The sequence below is a fragment of the Phaseolus vulgaris genome, chromosome 4, assembly GCF_051622355.1.
Source record: "Phaseolus vulgaris cultivar YP4 chromosome 4, ASM5162235v1, whole genome shotgun sequence".
In the NCBI taxonomy this organism is placed as follows: Eukaryota; Viridiplantae; Streptophyta; class Magnoliopsida; order Fabales; family Fabaceae; genus Phaseolus; species Phaseolus vulgaris.
Window position 1 is genome coordinate 44,090,631 of NC_143501.1, and position 16,909 is coordinate 44,107,539.

The window sequence follows — 16,909 nt, forward strand, 5'->3', positions numbered from 1 at the left end:
CTTTATGAAATGTGTCACATTATTCTTCATATTTTCTTTGGTAAATTCTCTCTGAAATGTGAAATTCTTATAAAGTGCAGCTTGTAGCTGTAAAGCTCTTCCTAATCTGCTATACTTTGTGGTCTAATGGCCTTCATATTACACTTTTGTTTAACATTTCCAACTCAGTCTTCGCAGGCAATGCATTGTTGTAAGTTTTATAGTTTAAATTTGTACTAAAATTTGCTTTTATTCTTTTTATATGCTTTTAGTAAAATAACATTACATTACAACAAAAACCAACGGTTTGCTCAATTGTTTGAACAAGGGTCCTCCTGGTTGGAGCTATTTCTATTTGATCAACTTTACTAATTAGTTCTTACACCTTTCTTTCTCACATCCCAAATTATCAAAGGCTAGATTCTAACATGTTTTTTTTAATAGGTGCCATTACTACATTTTCTCTAGCACATTCATTTTGATTTAATTTTTCTTTTACAATCATTCATCCATATTAGAATTCCCACATCATTTAGGATCTTCTGGAGCTTCACTTGGTATTTAGTGTAAGAAACCACAAATACACAGTAAAGTTGAAAACCAAAGTATAAAGTGTTAACAATTTAAAGAGTATTTGTAAGGCATGCAATGTCAGCTTGAAGTAAGTTAACGGAGGTGTTTGTTTTTATTAAAATGAAATGTATTTTTGTTTTAAGGATAATGGGAGAAATGCAAAAAATGGTAGTGAACGAATGTGAGAGGTTGAAAAGGGAATATACATCCGATACAACTTTTTGTGTTGTTGGAAGCAATCAAAGGCAAGCCAAGGAAAAACCAAAAAAGATATCAAGGTGAAAAAAATGGCCAAAGAAACAAACCTGGGGGTAAAGTTTGGTGTGGCATGTTGTAGCTCAGCCTCTCCCAAATAAGGCCCACTTTTCTGCTTCTTCAATGGCCTCCTTATCCCTCTCCTCACCCCTTTCTCTCTCCTCCGTGCTCCACATCACCTCCACAACCCTATCCTGCACACCCCTACCTCTCTTAAACTGCACATCCGTCAATACTGCTTTTCCGCCATCGCGCCATTACCCTCACCAAGGACGACCTCAAGAGACAAGCAGTCGACGAGGTAGTCCAGGCCGTTAAGAGCGGCATGATCCTCTAACGAACTCACCTACATTGTCGGTGTGTCCACCTCCAAGCGCACGAAGGAGCAGGCACGCTCCCTCGACATTGCTCTCTCTGTCCTCGACAAATTTCCCCACCTCAATCTCGCCATCAACAGTGAATACGAGGTCGATCCAAACCTCAATCTTGTCAAAGGACGTAGCAGAGCCCTCTTACGCGAAAAGATGCAGGAGACCGACTCTAATAAGTTCATTGGCGTTGTTGACGACACGAAGCTCGTGGACAAACTCGGTGGTAGTGACCTTGCCATGCCGGTGTAGGTGGTTCAGTTTTGGAGGAAGTATAAGATTGCCTCCAACAACTATTTAAGGAAGAAGAATGGCACCCTAAACCCTAAATATTTAAGAAATTCATATTTTGAAATAGTTATTAATTTATATTTTTCTTAAAATAAATTAAAAGGTGGTGGTTGTATAAAATAAAAGAGGGGTGACATATAGGGAAAAGCTTGAGAGTTAATGAGCTCATTTATATAGGTAAGAATGATGCAAATATTAAAAATGGTGGTGGCGAATAGCTAAATGCTTGGCAGCAGAATCAACCCAAACTTTTGAAAACGCGGTGCAAATATTAGAAGTGTTATGCATATAGTAAAGTGCTGATGTGAGAATATCAAAATAAGGTCCCAAAAAGCAATTAATACATAACAACATGCGGCCCATTTGTTTTGCTCTTTCTCTCTCTTAAGTGAACCACCCTTCAATTCGGAAAATTCCTCCTACTGCAATGCACACAAACGAATAACAAATTTTTTGCTATTATAAAATACAAAGCATGCTTCTTTCCTACTGTTGAATTGAAATAAAGACATTTTGCCATTAGAGAGGAAATTGAGAGTAAAGACTTTTCATATTATTATTGTAAGAAATACGACGTGTTAATGGTGATTATATGACTACAAATGTAGAGTAATCCTTATTTTTACAAACCATAATCCTAACTAAAAGGAAACAAATTATGAGATATGGAAAAAGGAAACCAATCCTAAAGGGTAATTGAAATATGCTAAGATATGATCAAAAGATAATATTAGGATATTTTCATACATTATAATATGAATGCTCAAAACTAGATATTTGAAGTGGTGTGCAAAATATCATTTGAGAATGTTGTCACTATAATTAGTTGCCTTAAAAAGTATTAATTTTTCCTATTTGAAATTCTGGAGGTTTCCTTGATTATTCTCATGCTTTATTGTTGTCTCCATGAACACTTATGACATCGAACTTGTACTTGGAACACTTTATGAAATATGTCCACCTCCACGAGCCTTATTTTGCGCGCTCGTCCTCACTGCTTCCCCGTTGTCTGCACTATTACCTTCTCTAAGGACAACCTCAAGAGACTAGCAACCGAAAAGGCAGCCCAGGCCGTTAAGAGCGGCATGATCCTACGAAAAACTCACAAACATCGTCGGCATGTCCACCTACAAGCGCACGGAGGAGTAGGTATGCTCCCTCAGCATTGCCCTCTTTGGCCTCACCAAAAATCCCCGACACGATTTCACCATTGGCAGTGCAGACAAGGTTGATCCTGACCTCAATCTTGTCAAAGGTCGTAGCAGCGCCCTCCTACGCGAGAAGATGTAGGAGACCGCCTTTGATATGTTCATTGGCGTCGTCGACGACATGAAGCTCGTGGACGGCCTCGGTGGCAGCATCCTCGAAATACCGGTGGAGGTGGTTCTGTTTGTGATGGAAGTACAAGATCGCCTCCAGCAACTATTTAAGAAAGAAGTATGACGCCCTAAACCCTAAATATTTTAGAAATTCAAATTTTTAAATATTTATTAATTTATGCTTTTCTTAAAATAAATTAAAAGGTAGTGGTTGTATAAAATAAAAGAGGGGTGACAGATAGGGAAAAACTTGGGAGTTAATGAGCTCACTTATTTAGGTAAGAATGATACGGTTATTAAAAGTGGCGGTGACGAATAGCTAAATTCTTAGCAGCAGAATCAACCCAAGTTTTGAAAATACAGTGCAGATATTGGAAGCGTTATGCATATAGTAAAGTGTTGGGGTGGGAATCAAAATAAGGTTCCATAAGGCAATTAACACATAACAACGTGCGCCCCATTTGTTTTGCTCTTTCTCTCTTAAGTGAACCACCCTTCAATTCGGCAAATTTCTCCAACTGCAATGCACACAAACGGATAACAATTTTTTTGCTATTCTAAAATACAAAGCATGCTTCTTTCTTAATGTTGAATTGAAATTAAGACATTTTTTGGTAGATTCTAACATCTTTTATTTTTTGATTGGTGCCATTACTACATTTTCTCTAGCACATTCATTCTGATTTAATTTTTCTTTTACAATCAATCATCCATATTAACATTCGCACAACATTTAGACTATTTTTGGAGCTTCACTTGGTATTTAGAGCGAGAAAGCACAAATATAGAGTAAATTTGAAAACCAAAGTAGAGAGTGTTAACAATTTAAAGAGTATTTGTGAGGAATGCAATGCCAGCTTGAAGTAAGTCAATGGAGGTGTTTGTTTTTACTAAAATGAAATGTATTTTTGTTTTAAGGATAAACAGAGAAATGCAGAAAATATTAGTGAACGAATGTGGGAGTTTGGAAAGGGAATATACATCCAATACAACTTTTTTTTTTGTTGAAAGCAATCAAAGGCAAGTAAAGGAAAATCGAAAAAAAATAATAAAGTGATAAAAAGGGCCAAAGAAACAAACCTGGGGGTAGAGTGTGGTGTGGCATTTGTTGTAGCTCAGCCTCTCCCAAACAAGATTCACTTTTCTGCTTCTTCAATGGCCTCCTTATCCATCTCCTCACTCCCTTCTCTCTCCTACGTGCACCACGCGGCCTCCACGATCCTTATCCTACGCACCCCTACCTCTAAAAAACTATACACCCGTCCTCACTGTTTCGTGTTTTCTGCGCTATTACCCTCTCCAAGGACGACCAAAAGAGACTCGCATCCAACAAGGTAGCCCAGGCTGTTAAGAGCGGCATGGTCCTCCGACAAACTTACCAACATAGTCGGCGTGTCCACCTCCAAGTGCACGGAGGAGTAGGCCCACTCCCTCGGTATTGCCCTCTCTGGCCTCAACAAAAATCCCCGACACGATTTCACCATCGACAGTGCAGACGAGGTCGATCTTGACCTCAATCATGTCAAAGGCCGTAGCGATGCCCTCCTACACGAGAAGATGTAGGAGACCGCCTCTGATATGTTCATTGGCGTCGTCAACGACATGAAGCTCGTGGACGGTCTCGGTGGCAGCAACATCGCCATGTTGATGGAGGTGGTTCTGTTTGTGATGGAAGTACAAGATCGCCTCCAACAACTATTTAAGGAAGAATAATGACATCCTAAACCCTAAATATTTTAGAAATTCAATTTTTTAAATATTTATTAATTTATGTTTTACTTAAAATAAATTAAAAGGTGATGGTTGTATAAAATAAAAGAGGGGTGACAGATAGGGAAAAGCTTGGGAGTTAATGAGCTCACTTATTTAGGTAAGAATGGTGCATATATTAAAAGTGGCGGTAGCGAATAACTAAATGCTTGGCAGCAGAATCAACCTAAGCTTTTGAAAACGCAATGTAGATATTTGAAGCGTTATGCATATAGTAAAGTGTTGGGGTGGGAATATAAAAATAAGGTTCCATATGGTCATTCATTACACACAATAACGTGCGCCCCATTTGTTTTGGTCTTTCTCTCTCTTAAGTGAACCACCCTTCAATTCGGCAAATTCCTCCTACTGCAATGCACACAAACGGATAACAAATTTTTTCCTATACTAAAATACAAAGCAAGTTTCTTTCTTACTATTGAATTGAAATTAAAACATTTTTGGTAGATTCTAACATATTTTTTTAATAGGTCTTATTAGTACATTTTATCAAGCACATTCATTTTGATTTAATTTTTCTTTTACAATCACTCATCGATATTAACATTTCCACATCATTCAGACTCTTTTTGGAACTTCACTTGGTATTTAGTGTAAGAAACCACAAATACAGAGTAAAATTAAAAACCAAAGTAGGAAGTGTTAACAATTTAAAGAGTATCTTTGGGAAATGCAATGTTAGCTTGAAGTAAATTAATGAAGGTGTTTGTTTTTACAAAAATTAAATGTGTTTTTGTTTTAAGGATAATGGGAGAAATGCATAAAATGGTAGTGAACAAATGTAGGAGTTTGGAAAGGGAATATACATTCGATACAACTTTTTTTGTTGTTGAAAGCAATCAAAGGCAAGCCAATTAAAACCCAAAAAAGATAATAAAGTGAAAAAAATGGCCAAAGAAGCAAACTTGGGGGTAGAGTGTGGTGTGGCATTCGTTGTACCTCAACCTCTCGCAAACAGACCAACTTTTCTACTTCTTCAATTGCCTCCTTATCCCTCTCCACACCCTCTTATCTTCCTTCATGCACCACACGACCTCCACGAGCCTTATCTTGCACACCCCTACCTCTCTTAAGCTGTCCACCCGTCCTCACTGCTTCACTGTTGTCCGTGCCATTTTCCTTTCCAAGGACGACCTCAAGACTCTCCCAGCCGAGAAGGCAACCCAGGACGTTAAGATCGGCATGATCCTCCGGCAAACTCACCAACATCGTCGGCGTGTCCACCTTCAAGTGTATGGAGGAGCAGGCGCACTCCCTCGGCATTTCCCTCTCTATCCTCGACAAAACACTCCTATTTGATTTCGCGATGAACAGTGCAGACGAGGTTGATCCTGACCTCAATCTTGTTAAAGGCCGTACCGGCGCCCTCCTACGTGAGAAGATGTAGGAGACCGCCTTTGATAAGTTCATTGGCGTTGTCGACGACACGAAGCTCTTGGACGGCCTCGGTGGCAACAACCTCGCCATGACGGTGGAGGTGGTTCAGTTCTGATGCAAGTACAAGATTGCCTCTATTAACTATTTTTGGGAGAAGAATGGCGCCTTAAACCCTAAATATTTTAGAAATTCAAATTCTTGAATATTTATTAATTTATGTTTTTCTTAAAATAAATCAAAAAGTGGTGGTTGTATAAAATAAAAGAGCGGTGACATATAGGGAAAAGCTTGGGAGTTAATGACCTCACTTATTTAGGTAAGAATGGTGCAGATATTAAAAGTCGCGGTGGCGAATAGCTAAATGCTTGGTAGCAAAATCAACCCAAGCTTTTGAAAACGGGATGCAGATATTAGAAGCGTTATGCATATAGTAAAGTGTTGGGGGTGAGAATATCAAAATAAGGTTCCATAAGGCAATTAATACATAACAATGTGCGCCCCATTTGTTTTGATCTTTCTCTCTCTTAAGTGAACCACCATTCAATTCGGAAAATTCCTCCTACTGCAATGCACACAAACGGTTAATAATTTTTTTGCTTTTCTAAAATACAAAGCATGCTTCTTTTCTACTATTGAATTGAAATTAAGACATTTTGCTATTTGGGAGGAAATCGAAAATATAGACCTTTCATATTATTATTTTAAGAATTATGACGTGTTAATGTGATTATATGACTACAAACGAACAATAATCATTATTTTTACAATCCATAATCCTAACTAAAATGAAACAAATTATGAGATATAGAAATAGGAAACCAACCCTAAAAAATAATTGAAATGTGTTAAGATATGATCAGAAGATAATTATAGGATATTTTCATATATTATAATATTAACGTTCAAAACTAGATATTTGAAGATATTTGAAGTGGTGTGCAAAATATCATTTGAGAATGCTGTCACTTTAATTAGTTGCCTTAAAAAATATTAATTTTTCCTATTTGAAATTTTGGAGGTTTCCTTGATGATTCTTAAGCATTATTGTTGTCTCCATGAACACTTATGACATCGAAGTTGTACTTTGAACACTTTATGAAATGTGTCACATTATTGCTAATATTTTCTTTGGTAACTTTTCTCTGAAATGTGAAATTGTTATAAATTGCAATTTGCAGTTGTAAAGCTCTTCCTATGTTGCTATACTTTATGGTCCAATGGCCTTCATATTACACTTTTGCTTAACTTTTCCTACACAATAAGGAATGTATGGTACAAGTTTCAGATCAAAACACTCAAGAATTAGGTGTAATAAGTCCCATACCGACTCAAAACTTCCTTTTTCGAAAACAAAATGTCCTGGATTTTCTTCCTTAGATACATTGCATGAGCATTTCTTTTGGCCCCACATGCGCAAATTCGTACTTAGCTTTTGTGATAAGTGCATAGCATGTAGGAAGGTTAAGGTGCAACCCCATGGTTTATATACCCCTCTTCCCATCCCGGACATACCTTGGGTACATCTCTATGGATTTTGACTTTAGGTCTTCCCAAGACATCTAAGGGTATGGATTTTATCTTTATGGTAGTGGATCACTTTTTCAAAATAGCTCATTTTATTCCATGCCACAAAGTAGATGATGCTTGTTATATTTCAAATCTCTTTTTTAAGGAAGTTGTTAGATTGCATGGGCTTCCTAGAAGTATAGTATCTGATAGAGACTCTAAGTTCTTTAGTCACTTTTGGAAGACATTATGGGTAAAACTTGGTAATACACTCTTGTTTTCTACTACTTGTCATCCCCAAATTGATGGTCAGATAGATGTGGTTAATAGAACTTTGGCCCTAATGTTGAGATGCCTTATTTTCAGGAATCCAAGGGTGTGGGAAAATTTACTCCCTCATATTGAGTTTGCTTATAACCGAGTAGTTAACTCTCTCCCACCCCTTTTGAGGTTGTGTATGGGTTCAATCCCCTTACACTCCTTGACCTACATCCTATTCTTGTACTTGATGAGGTGTTGTGCAAGGATGGTTTTGAAAAAGCTTCTTTTATTAAAAACTTACACCATCAAATCAAGCGCCAAATTGAAAGGAAGGTAAGCAAGTATGCACAACACATCAATAACGAGCGCAAGGCATTGATGTTTGAACCCGGGGACTGGGTTTGGTTTCACTTGAGGAAGGATCACTTCCCTACTCAAAGGAAATCCAAACTCCTACCACATGGTGATGGTCCTTTCCATATCATTAAAAGGATCAATGATAATGCTTATGAGTTAGATTTACCTAACACAAATTTATGGAGTCATTCTTTCAATGTTAGTGATCTAACTCCTTTCTCTACAAGTGTTGCAAATTCATGGATGAATTCTCTCCCACCCAGAGAGCTAGATGAGGACTTCAGAGATAGCGCACCTACTAACCAAGCCCAACCATCTAGAACGATGACCCGGAGCATGACACAAGATCCAGGGCTAGGTCAGGACCCACCACTAGCCAATGCTTCAGAGCCCATTATTCCTTAGAGGATCACAAGGAGTAGAGCCCAAGTCATGGGAGCTAAGCATAAACTAGTTTCCTTATTTTTAAATTTCAGTAGAGTAGGGTCCTTTTAGCATAATAGGGGGAATGCATTTATCATTTTAGCTTGTGCCTAGTCCTTTAGGGAAGGAATGCAGCCCTAGCTTCTAGAAGCTAGGACTAAGGTGTGGCATTGACATAGGTCAAACCCTAGGCCGCCCCTCTCACGGTCTTTTCTACCCCTCCTTCCATCTTACCCACAGAAGCACATATTCCTATAAATAGGGTGTCTTGCCTCATGTAATGACACATTGAAATTTGAAATAGAAAGGAAACTCTACCAAAGTGTTAAGTGAGTCTTGAGTGCTCTCTTCAATTGGTCTTATATTCTGAGTGTAGTGCTCTTCAAGTGGTGGCCTTCACCACTCATCTTGGAAGCTCCCACCCTTCCAAGTGGCGTGATCCACCCTCCATAAGCATTCATATCCTTCATCTTTCAATTCATTTTCATTATGCCAACTATCATCCTTTTCTGTTCTTTTTTTCGTCTCTTTCCCATTTGGTCATCCTCTTCATTCTTGTTTCATTTTTATGTTCTTTCAATTCCACAAACATCATCATAATCACCATATATTGTGTTTTTCCTTTTGTCCTCTAGAAGTGAACCTTCACACTTATTTAACCACTTGGTTAAGTTCATCTCTAGTGGGGATCTTCTTTGGATCTCACACCATAATTGCTAAAACCCAAAAGTAAAAAACTAAGTGTCACCATAAAATAGGCAACTCTAAAATCAACTCACATCACGTGGGGCATCGACATCCTCGGCCCGTTTCCCCTGGCAGCTCGGCAGATAAAATATCTGATAGTTTCCACAAAATACTTCACAAAATGGATCGAAGCGAAGCCTATAGCAATAATTTTGGCCTTAAAGGTCTATAACTTTGTGTGAAAAAATGTAGTGTCTCGTTTTGGCATCCCTAGACAGATAATCTATGACAATGAAACTTAGTTCTCCAGCAAGAAACTAAAGGAGCTATATGTTGAGCTAGGAATCAAACATAATTTTGCTTTTCTTGAGCATCCCCAAACCAATAGGCAGGCCGAATCCGCCAACAAGGAGTTGTTGCATGAACTAAAAAGGAGGTTCGAAAAGGCTAAGGGAGGATGGCCCAATGAAATCTCGAGAATCATATGGTCTTATCCCCCCACACGTCAATCTGCAACACGAGAAACGCCTTTCAGTCTTGTTTACGGAATAAACGCTATGATACCAGTAGAAGTAATGGAAAATCATTCGGTGTGCTCAACTTTATGGCCAAAGAATCTGATCATGAAAATCAGGTAACTTAGACCTCAGGAAGGCTCATCCCTATCAGATGGAGAATAAGTTGTCACCAAGATGGACGGGTCCCTACCGAGTAGTAGAAGTGTTTGGTAACGAGGCATATCAGCTAGAGACTTTGGATGGAGGGCAAATTCCGAGAACATGGAACACGACAAGCCTTAAGTTTTATTTTAACTAAATTATTTCTTTTCTTGTTCAATAGATTTGTGTGTGATTATTTTTCAGTCTTAATATGTTTGGGTGTGAGACAATTTTTTTCTTTTTTTCTTGAGGAATAAATGGGTGGACAATACTTTTTGTCCTCGAAAAGGGGATTTTAATGAGGTTGCCCTCCTTTTCTGGAAAATTGCTTGGAAAACTTTAAGTATTACTATATGGGTAGGACCTCCAATCGAACCCCCACGATTGGTCTGAACTAGTTATTCGACGTTCTCTACGAGTAAAAAGGGCCCAATCGCTCACTGAAACCCCATGACCAGTCCAAGCTTATTATTCAACGTTCTCTACGAGTAAAAAGAGCCAAATCACTCACCAAACCTCCATGATCTGTCCGAGATGGTTATTCGATATTATCTACGAGTAAAAAGAACCTAACCGCTCACTGAAACCTCATGATCGGTTCGAGATGGTTATCCAACATTCTGAGTAAGAAGAGCCCAACCGCTCGACGAACCCTCATGATCAAGTTGAGCCATCCGCTCAACGTTCCTACAAACCACAAAACCACTAGTTGAATGATGTGATTAAGTCAAACTGATTGCCCAACACTACTACAAGTAGGTCAAATGGCCAGTCAAAGAGAGCACCCAATCCACTACGAATAAAGGAGATTCAGGTATGCATATTCACAACCAACTTGAAAATCGACATAGCTTCTTAAATACTTTAGGCCTTGGCATAAATTTTTACGCCACAAATTATACAAGGGCAACACGGTGGATTAAGTTAAAACGAAACATATTTTAAACAGGCATACAATAAAGACAAAGTGTTTTTCAAAATAAGGTACAAGCCAAATGTACTTAGGAAATTTAACATAAAGTTCAAGCATTTTCGCCCAATTTGCCATCCACCACAGTTTTACAAGGGTTGATAAGGATCAGTCAGTAGTGGGGTGGACAATGGTGACCTGTTCCAAAGCCGCCTCAAACCCAACTATGAACAAGTTGGCTACATCTTCTTTAAGAAGCTCCATGCTAGCTTCTTGCTCATTGATTTTCTTTGTCCTTTTTGGCTTCAGCTACTTGAACTTCGAGGTCGGACTTATCCCGAGTCTGCTGTTCGACACTGGCACGAAGCCGATCCACTTCCACGGTCTCCGCCAACAATCGGTCAACTTCTTTCTGCAGGTCGTCCAACTACGGCTTCTTCTTTTGTTATTCTTAGGCATCTTCCTCCGCCTCAGGGCAGTGGCCCGATCGAGTAGACTTTCAGCGTCTTTGCAAAGCAAGCACACCCTCGAGCCTTTTAGCCTTGGGATGTCTTCCTCCAACAATTATTGAGTCTTGTTATGAATCGACATGTCGAAACCCACATCCCAAAAACTACGCTTACCTTTAGTGTAGTCGTCAGTGCTTGGTTGACCAGTCTCTATAATCTCTACCTCAGGGCCTAGACCATCCGACCTCGAATGCTGAGAAGGAATAGGACCTTCAGAGCTTTTCCTCTTGAAGCCCGCACTCGACAAAGTGCGTTATTCGGGTCAAATTGAATACGAACCCCACTTGGAGTGGCCGAGTTAGCCACCAAGGTGGCCTTCAACGCACGCATTCTCTTCACCCATTCGGACAACTCGTCCTTAATGAAATAAGACCACATTTTTTCTGTAAGAAAGAACAAAACCATTTAAAAGACGAGACAAGCAGGCAGGAAAATAGAAATTCCACAAAAGTCCAAAGAAGACATTATACCAATGTAAGAACTTATCAGTTCAAGTTGGGATTCCCGCTTCAATATGTACGAGTGTCGAAAATGATTTGAATGTTTTCCAAAAATTCACAAACACCTCGCTCCGTTGGGTCAAGTTGCTTAAGCTGGTGAGCACTTTGAAAGCAAGGTTTGCGAGACCAGTATAACGAGAACCTGTCTAACAGAGTTAGGCTTTTGGGTGTAGGTTGGACCTTAACAAAACGACCTTTAAAATTCTTATATGACGATTGGAAAAGGGAAATCAATCCTCTTCCTCCACAACTGTTAAGGGAATGCCACAATTGTTTCTTGTAACTCTTAAACACAAAGAAGTAAAAGAAGGTGTTTAAAGTCGGAGAAATTCTGAAGTGAGAACAGAGAATAACAAAAGCTCGGATAAAGGCCCAACTGTTTGGAAGCAGCTTGGCCGGACAAACATTTAACTCATTCAAAACTTCCTTCTCAAAGATGAATAAGGGCAAAGGAAGATACAATTTTGTAAATAAGGTATCATAGAAAAAACAAAACGAACCCGGAGAGTCAAAAGACTCGTCTTTACAAACTACTTCGTCGAGCTCACAGGCAACAACCTGAACTAAGTTCTCATTGACCTTACTCAAACCGCACGACTCACGAAGGCTTCTAATTTTTTCACAGGAAGTCTAAATAGAAGTTTCCTTGAGCAAATCTTTTTTTTTTTCCTAAGGAGAAAGAGTAGAATAATCCATGATCTAAACAAAAAGAAAAGGGAACATGTATAGCGATTCAAAAGTATAAGTGAACTAAAGACACGACAAAGCAACAGATATGCCTAAATAGTAAAATCCACCACTACACAAGTGAAAGTAAAAGGAACCAACGGCGGAGATGCACCTAAGATATGGTGGTTAAATAAAGAATTGCGACGGAGTAAGACATCAACTATAGTTCAGAGCGTATGAAGTGAAGGCAGAGTGACTAACGATGGGGTGCAAAGAGTTGAAGGGAATTCTTCAAGCAGAATTCAAAACGACAAAATCAAACCATCACACGAACGACACGTATGAAACCTTCTTTGCCATCGAACGGTCTTGGGAAAGGCAATTGTCTTGTCGGAAGGGTCTTCTCTTCTTGAGAAAGCAGAAGCGCATGTGGAAATGAGCCAATCACCACGAGACACGTGTGTTGAGGCATTTAATTCTCTGATGACATGGGAAGGTTATCCTTGTTAGTATAAGTCACGCAAATACATGTACAATAATCCATACAAACTATACAAGCCTCTTCACCCAGCTCTGCTCGGCTAGAGGTTGGGGGGTTGTATGCCTTTCGGGTAGCCTAATCAAGTCAATCAAATTACTGACCCAATAGTCAACAAGAGGATTAGTATTTGAATGCTGACCTAGTAGGTCACATTGAACTGACTGGTCAAAATCCAATTACAAAACATGTTAGAAACAACACGAAGTCACTCCTAAAAGGGTGGGTGTCGACATTCGTGGGAAGCGTGGAGAGAGAGAGCAGGACGAAATGCACAACGTGAGAAAGAATGTGGGAAGGACTAGACGAGAACGTGAAAAACCCAAAGGGTAGGGGAGAAAAGTATAAAGGAGGCGCATACAGAGAAAAAAGGAAACGACATTTTTGGGAGCAGAACGGGAGAGATAGAAAGAAGAGTGTAAACATGAGAGATAGAAAGAGAGAGTTGAAGGAGGAGAATTAAGTGTTTAACGAGGTTGCTTAAATCCCGACCTGGTCAAAACAATAAGTATATTACTTAATTAATTTTTAATCATATGGTATTCTTAAATAAGTTATTCTATTGAATTTGAAAATTTTTTGTTTAAAATATTTTTTATTTCTGCTTAAGTATGCTGGTGTAAGATTTTTATCATCAATTTGATAATCTAACTGTTAGTTTTGTCTTTTCATGTGTCAACTTACTTCTTTCCTCTTTAACATCTTCGTACTCTTTTATGGAGAGAAGAGACATTTAATCAAAGAGTTAAACACAAAAACAAAACAAAAATTATGCCATCTCGATAAATTTAAAATGGCAAAATTTGGACAAAAATAAATAAAAAAATTAAACACTCAACATAACTTTTTTAATAAAAAATATTTAAATTTATAAAATATTTAATTAAGACTAAATGTATGTATAATTTTCTCAATAAATTCATCTAAAGGAAAAATAAAACTAGTAAAATAGGACAGCTTTTAATATCCAGTAAAGTCCATTAACAATTAGAGCCCAATTTGTTAAAATCTTTGCAATATTTTTGAACTTGTAGTGCCCAATGTCTTAATAATAAAACTGTCTTTTTTTATTTTTTAAATAAAAAGAGTGGAGTAAAATTTCCAAAACATAAAAAATGTATTATAAGTTTTCTTTCAGAGAATGTATTTTTCAATTTCGGATTCTCAATAGCAATTTTAAAATTTCTAAAATTGATTGGATACATATGAAAAAATCATTGGGTGTAGAAAACAATTGCGCATCTTTCAATCTGGTCAATTGAGCCCAAAGCTTCATCCTCGTTTGTTTAAAGTGGGCCACAAACCCACTAAAATAACATTCGTTGTTTAAAATTAGGGCTGGGCAAAAAATCTGGTTTTGTCAAACTGCTCCACTTTTACACTGCTTTAATCCATTAAAAATCTGTATATCTAAATCCAGTTTTTAATTTGATCCACATTTTTATTATATTTTCAAATCAGATATCCATTTTGTTTATATGAATTTTAGAAATTGGAAAATTCAAATTTCTAATCCAAATTTTTGAAAGGAGACTCTCACTCCAGTACCTCTACCCAAACCACTTTTTTATACTTTTTCTCATTTTTGGTTCCCTCTCTCTCCGCACCTCTCTCTCCAACCTCTTATTAATTTTTTTGTAATTTTATTTGCTCTCTCTCACACACAATGAAACAACCAAGTCTTATACATTTTTTTTTATAATTTTATTTGCTCCAATATTTTATACATAATAAATTAGTATAATATTTTCAAATTTCAAGTATTATAGGTAGGTGTATTTTAATGTTAAGAATATATATATTATGTTATGTTTAAGTTTTTTAGTATTATTAAATTATAATTTTATTATATTTTCTTAATATTTATAATATTCAACTCTTTTACATGTTATTATATTAATATATTAATATTATGTTAATTTTGAAAAAGTACATGGATTTTGATTTAAAATACAATTTACCTTATTTTTTTTATAAAAATATGGATTTGATATAAAATCTAATTTGGATTTGAATTTTCAAATTATTTTTATAAAAAATATGGATTTGAATTATAAATCTGATTTTTTACTCTCTTTTTTTCACAAACAATTTTTTTTTCTTCACTTAAATACTGTATAAATTTTCAGTTGTCTTCATGTATATACACTTGAGAGGGACCATATGCAAACAATAATATACTAAAAACTTTTATCTAAAAATATATTTACATTTAAAAAATATTCTAAGTAAAATATAAATTCAATGGTTGATTTTTTACACTCATTACTTTAACAATAACATAAAAAAAATTCACCAATTTTATGTATAGTTTGTAATTGTATATAATTACTTTTTCTGTATCACTGAATATTGATTATCTGTAATTTTAATTTTTAGTATTATTAAATTATTATTTTATTATATATTTTTAATATTTATATGATATTAATTTGTTTACATATTTTTATATTAATATTGTTAGTTTTTTTAGAAAATATAAATTTAGTTTGAAAAATAAATTTTTTCATCAAGAGGGTATTCATTTTAGAATTTTGAAAAATAATTTTTTTCTACTGAATTGATATCAGTGAAAAATAATCCCTTTTATACAATTTATTTTAATATTTTAAAAATTAAATAATTTTTATAACAAAAAAATAAAAAATAGAGAATGTTTTATCTTAATAAAATAACGGAGTAATTTTATATTAAGTTTTTTTATCAAAATTAAAATATGCATAATACGAAAATTTTAAATTAAACATATTAAAATTATTTAATTTATATTTTATATGAATAGATATAACTGAAAATAAAATCAGGATAAAAAATTTCTCCTAAATCAAACTTACTTATTTAAATATATATTAAATAAATAATAAATGCGTAAATGTAAAAATGTTAAGCTACTATAAAATATTAAAATTAATAACTAATTGAAAACATAAGCTTAACGTTAAAAAAATTAATAATTAATCTTTATCATAAAAAATTAAATTACATTACATTAATAATTTTTTAATATTATATAAATTTATAAAAAATATGAATTTGGATTTTAGATCCAATCCAAATATTTTGATTTGGATTTATAGAAATCCTTAAAAAAAATGTGGATTTAGATTTTAAATCTGATCCAAATATTTGGATTTGGATTGGATTTTTGAAAATCCACTCCATAACCACCTTATTTAAAATCGAGTTAGTAAAAAATATAATGAAAATGTTTTAAAAGATAAAAAAATATTTTTCAATCCTTTTTTATTTAATAGGTTGGTAAAGTATAAATCCCTTTTTGAAATTAAGAACGCAACTAAACTACTTAATATATTTAAAACTTATTATATTTAAATATAATATTATAATTTAAATACTGATAAATTGATAAAAAAAATAGAACAAAGCAAATCCGTAATCAATGGTAAAGTTTACAAATTAATTATTTGCAGTTTTACTATCGTCCTAAGCTCCAAAAGTCTTCTTTTATGTAAATATACGTGCTAATCTTATTTCCTCAAAATCAAGCCAACATATAACCAAACTGAATCCTATAGTTATTTTTTTTAAAAAAAAATCTATGCATGACACGATGCAACAATTCCAAATGTTTTGAAAAAAAACATTTGATTCCATAGGAAAAAGATGAAAGAATGGAAGGATTATATTATTGAAAAAAAAAAAAACAGAGATTGCATAAGGTTGTCTTATGTGTGTTTCTCAGTTCCGGGCTAAACTTTTTGATTTGAAAGAAAGAAAAATAACTAGTAAACAGAGGAAATCCTAGTAACTGTGACAAAACTATCAAATTAATATATGTTAGGTTGAGTAAAATCTTTCGCTACTAATCTTGTTTCATATTTTTATGTGGATCCATTGGGATAATACTTTTTCCTAAAGATCCACCTACAACCAACAAGTTTTACTCTTTTAGGAAAATCTACTAAAATTCAAGTATTATCTTTCTTAATTGAATCAC

General features: G+C 35.5%; 1 long non-coding RNA gene and 4 pseudogenes across 1 annotated transcript; 4 read left to right on the forward strand and 1 right to left on the reverse strand.

The window, feature by feature from the left end:
* The first annotated feature begins 930 nt into the window (after positions 1 to 930).
* LOC137838841 (putative ribose-5-phosphate isomerase 3, chloroplastic pseudogene) lies at positions 931 to 1,684 on the forward strand (annotated as a pseudogene).
* Positions 1,685 to 2,419: 735 nt separating this feature from the next.
* On the forward strand, positions 2,420 to 2,909 carry LOC150028109 (putative ribose-5-phosphate isomerase 3, chloroplastic pseudogene; annotated as a pseudogene).
* A 1,031-nt stretch (positions 2,910 to 3,940) lies between these two features.
* On the forward strand, positions 3,941 to 4,498 carry LOC137836517 (putative ribose-5-phosphate isomerase 3, chloroplastic pseudogene; annotated as a pseudogene).
* Positions 4,499 to 5,302: 804 nt separating this feature from the next.
* On the forward strand, positions 5,303 to 6,047 carry LOC137838842 (putative ribose-5-phosphate isomerase 3, chloroplastic pseudogene; annotated as a pseudogene).
* A 4,613-nt stretch (positions 6,048 to 10,660) lies between these two features.
* On the reverse strand, positions 10,661 to 12,677 carry LOC137837706 (uncharacterized). The gene is made up of 2 exons (XR_011085505.2): positions 11,715 to 12,677; positions 10,661 to 11,627 (listed from the first exon to the last, which is right to left on the reverse strand). It is a non-coding gene; the product is annotated as an uncharacterized LOC137837706 (long non-coding RNA).
* Positions 12,678 to 16,909: the final 4,232 nt, after the last annotated feature.